This window comes from Pinus tabuliformis, chromosome 7 (genome assembly GCF_031772625.1).
Source record: "Pinus tabuliformis cultivar Carrire ecotype Pingquan chromosome 7, CPIR1, whole genome shotgun sequence".
NCBI lineage: Eukaryota > Viridiplantae > Streptophyta > Pinopsida > Pinales > Pinaceae > Pinus > Pinus tabuliformis.
The window spans coordinates 768,502,863-768,508,062 of NC_142293.1; the positions used below are offsets into that span (position 1 = coordinate 768,502,863).

Sequence of the window (5,200 nt, forward strand, 5' to 3'; positions counted from 1 at the left end):
GAAAGACAAAATTTTGTATGGAAAATGCCATGGCCACACGCTTTATTATTCTGTCCATCATAGAGGGATTTTGCAAAATGGCCTGAATAATTAAGGTTTTACCATAAATATCATATCCAATATTAAAGTAAATAATAACTTGCTAGTGTTTCAAAAGTCAAAAGACAACCTTTAAATAAATAAATAAAATATTTTTTATTATTTTATTCCACATATTATATATAACAATTCAATTACTTTCGAGACAAAGCATGGTATAAAAGTAAGTGTGCAAACCAAATATTTTTTTGCCAAGCAGTCTTATTTTCAAGGTATAGAATAATTAATATTGGGCACAAACATTTGTAAATGAAAGGTGTAAAGATAATTGTTGTGAAAATAAATTATTTAATGGGTTTGTTTGACAATAATCCATTGATAGATTAGTGTAATTAGTTTATTTTAAGTTTGAAAATTTTACATTTTTTTTTAAGGAATAAGTTAAAAAATGGATATTTTTTTTTTTTTTTTTAATTATTGGATTAGGCTTGATATTATATAATTTTAAAGTATTTTTCAAATGGTTAGTATTACTATATATTATTTATAAAGTTCTAATATTCCAATATGTATCAATATTTGTACTAGATCAACACTTGGTAGCTTTTTTTGGCTTATATTGATATAGGTAATTAGAAAATCCAAACTACTTTGCTAAGAATTTCTACAAAATTGACTACAATGTGAGAGGTGTGACAATTTAAACATAGGTGCATAATAATTGCCAATTTGGTCAAGATGGTTCATTATAATAACTTGAGAGATAAAGTTTCCATAGGACACATACTCTCGCTCAAGATCATTAGGAACAACATTCTTAACATTGAAGACATTGTTATCAGCAAGAAGAGATTCTTGTAATGCCTCATGGTGCATCTTTACAAGCTGAAGTTCAATGGTGAGACGACTTGTTTTAGACTTCCATCCTCCACATAGCCAACTAACACAATTCCAATACCATCAATCTTATAAATATTATGGAGTGGAAAGTTACCTCAAATGCTTATCTAAGGAACATTGAGCTCCGGGATCATGTCTAATGGTTCCAAGAGGGACCGAAGTTCATAGAATGATCAATCATGTTTTCTTCCTCAAACCTTGAGATGGGAACAAAGGGAGTGTTTTCCAAGTTGTACCCAACCTTCTTGTCATCATAATGAGCCTTTAAATACTTGGAAATTGTAGCATTTTATAGCTATTAATAGGGAAAATAAATAACATATTAAGGTAATAATGACATGGCATGTGACTAAATTGAAATGAAAAGTTGCATACTTTATAACTCACCTTGTCATATAAAAAACATTTGTTGCACTACCAAAGTGAAGTCTAGGAGATCGTGTTCCCATGTCTGACCAATGTTGGAATTAATTCCAACCTCAAATCCACCAATGGTTGAACTAATGATTCATATAAAAAATCAACCCACAACAACTTTCACAACTATGAGTACAATGCCAATTAAATTGAAGCATAGTAAAGGAAACAAATCACATTGTATATAATGTGAGAATACACCATGTGATATTCCCATGATCATGTTATTGATAAAGTCCTAGTGACCAGGGGCATAAATGATAGTATAATAATACTTGGTGGTCTCAAACTTCTATTGGACGATATTAATGGTGATACCACATTCATGCATGACTTTGAGCTTGTTAAGAACCCACATATACTTGAATGGTCTCTTGTTCATTTATGTAGTTCCCTTATCAAACCTCTCAATCACATGCTTAAAAATATTACTAAGCTTACATATAAGGTCATTAGTTGTTGTTGACTTCCTAGAGTCCACATTGTCAATCACAACAATGTCGATGTGCATCTTCTCCTTACCATTGTAGCTACTATCTCTTCTCACAAGAGTAAGATCAACACCTTCTTGCAAATTACAATTTCCTTCTCATGGATCAACACACTTGAATGGATCTTGAATTCAATTAATTACAATAGCATGGTAATATTTTAGGAAAGGAAAGGAAGTTGTCACCAAGGCACTATGGAATTCGTATATGATGGACAATTTTATAAGAAACAAATAAATAAAATTACACACAAGAATATAAGCCCAAAAACATAGAAAGATACCCAACAAAATTGGAAACAAAGCAAAGGTTGAAGCTTGATTATAGATAAATTCCTTCCCATTCAAAAAATTATGCTTGTTGGGCCTTTCATAGCTATACTAATATAGATGATACCTACATATAGTAATGAAAATTGGAAATGAATTCGACATAGATGAAGAAATATAACATGTATACGGTCGAACAATGGGCAACTTATCTTCTGCTTATAAAATGACCCTAATAATAACAACAATTGGAAATGAATCCAACTTAGAAGAATAAATATAACATGTATGAGGTTGAGTAGTGGGCCACTTACCTTGAGCTTATAGTAGAATCTAGAGAATGAAAGGCATTCCCCCCATCTCAAATATCTTAAATCAAATATCGCTACAACCACATAGTGAGTTCATGGAATTTCAATCCAAGACATTGTTTGCACACTTTTAATGGAGCCCATTGATGGATGGCTTGATTGGATAAAGAGGGGTAGAAACATGATGAAAAATGGAATAAAAAAGATGATACCTAGATGGTCATGATTAACTAACTCCATAGAAAATGAATGGAGTATATTAAATATATTGTCATCTACTCAATGTCTTTTGTAGGGAAAAGCCACATACCCTCACATGAGATTCTTAATGGAAACATTATTAACATTGAAGACAAAATTATCACAAGGTGAAACTTCTTAAAATGCTTTAGGGTGCATCTCTATAGAATTCACTTTACTGATGATCCTATTAGTACCAAAAGTAATCACCATGCCTAACTAAGAGTTCCAATCTCCAAGAAGTTAAATGACATAGTTCCAATACTACCAATTTTGTAAAAATCCTAGAGTGGTATGTTATCTCAAAGGATTATTTGAGGGTTGTTTTTGCTCTTTCATCATGTCAAAATGCATTACTAATAATGTGCACTCTTTAGGGAATAAAATAAAATATTTGTTGGATAGTTCTTGGGTCAATGAATCCTAAAACATTGATCCCGAAATTCGGGTGTACAATCTTCAATTGTCTATGGACCATTGGAGGAGTGGCAACTGTATTACTTAGGTGCCTGGTGTATGTGTTAGGGACAAAGGATTGGTTGGTGTAAGGAAAAGATTTGAGTCAAGTGGTTGTTGGAATTCTACATCTCTGGAAAAGATAAAAGTTGGATGTTTGGTTTTTGGTTTATAATGTTTGGATGAGTTGGATTCTCGGAATGTAATCCATTAATTATCCTGGCCCATCCTGCATGAGAGCTAAGGTAGCCCCTGTGTGTTGCCATGGGAGTGTTTGAGATGGGAAGGATGTAGGTGGAGGAGTGACAGTGCGTTGTCTTCCTATGAAGCCCTCATCCAAGTAGGGAACAGAATGAAGGCTAAGATTTTTTGGTCAGGAGTTTTTTCCCATTTGTATATATGATGCCAATCTTTAGGAGGCATTGTCAGATGTGGAGGTGTTGAATTCTTCATCTTAGAAAAGATAAAGGTTGGAGGGCTGAGGGATGTTAGGTTGGAAGGTGGGGTGATGTAGGATGGGCTGGGATAATTAATGGATTACTTTCCAGGAATCCAACTCATCCAAACATTATAAACCAAAAACTAAACATCCAACTTTTATCTTTTCCAGAGATGTAGAATTCAGCACATCACATTCCAACAACCACTTGACTCAAATCTTTTCCTTACACCAACCAATCCTTTGTCCCTAATATATACAGGCACCTAAGTAATACAGTTGCCACTCCTCCAATGGTCCATAGACAATTGAAGACTGTACACCCGAATTTCGGGATCAATGTTTTAGGATTCATTGACCCAAGAACTATCCAACAAATATTTTATTTTATTCCCTAAAGAGTGAACATTATTGGTAATGCATTTTTGGGTAGGGCCCTTTACCAATCTATATTTGTAAAATATTTAATCATGATGTATCCATTAAAATCTGAGATGGAAATGAAAGGAATCTTATTCTTGTTGTACCCAACCTAATTTTGATCATAATGAACCTTTAAGTACTTTGCAATAGTAAAATCCATTCTTTTCTTGTATATAAAAGATGTTGGACATAGTGTTGTCAGTGATGTTAAAGGGTAAGTCAAAAGATTCCGATTGTTGAGAATAATAGTTTGCTGACTTAAAAGATCACATCACATGATGAAAAAGTGACTTGAAGTTCACTAAGTTTTTATTAAGGTTGCAATGTTGTTGTAGCGACTGCAACACCCTCCAAAACTTTGGCCTGCATCCAAATTTCGGAGCCTTTCTTGGTTTTTCCCTGATGGTTGAAAACACTCAAGCTCATTCCATGATATCTTGTCGAGTATTTACACCCTTTTTGCTTGATCAACCACTGGTCATCTTTTGGCATGTTGATTGTTATGTCATGCTTGTGATCTTGTTCTGGCAATTTTGAAGGTTTGTCTTTGTGTACATGAGTCGTTTTCGCTCTATGAACATCGGTTGTACCCACACACAAAGTTGCAATCATTGTCATACAAGTGTTGCCATGATCATTTGAAGATCTATCTCAAGTGTCACACTTGTCACTCTTAACCTTTAAGATAGTCTCACTGAGCACATGTTTGTCTTGTTGGTTTGAGGTGTATTTTCATCGAGTCATGCTAAGTGTGTGATCAAAATGTCATGTATGCACAAGTTCACTTGCTTTCACACTTATCCATTTTTCCTGAAAATCTTTTGACCAGAAAACTCTCCAATCGGACCCCGATTGAGCTGCATTGCACAATCTAAGCTCTTAGTGACCTTGCTCTACTCCTCAGAACTACGCAGAGGTTGAGGTTGTCCTTCGGGGCAGCCTGCACTACAAAATTCTATAAGTGAGCAAGCAGGTTGTCTCCTAGAACTACGCAAAAGTTGTCCCCATGTCTAATCCAATCTGCGTTTCTCGCAAGATCACTCATCAAGCCTTCCTTTGGTCTACCAAAAACCTGAACTGCATTATGACCTTAGGTTGCACTACTCTCCAAAACTATGCAAACATGCCTAACTGCCTACCCTGCACTGCTTGCAAAAATTGCGTAGTCATGTGAGTCAGGCCTCTATTTCCTGACACTGCACTATTCCAATAAAT

General features: G+C 34.5%; 1 pseudogene; it reads right to left on the reverse strand.

Annotated features, from left to right (window-relative positions):
• Nucleotides 1-671: 671 nt before the first annotated feature.
• Nucleotides 672-1,873, reverse strand: LOC149249814 (elongation factor 1-alpha-like; annotated as a pseudogene).
• Between the last annotated feature and the right edge of the window lie 3,327 nt (nt 1,874-5,200).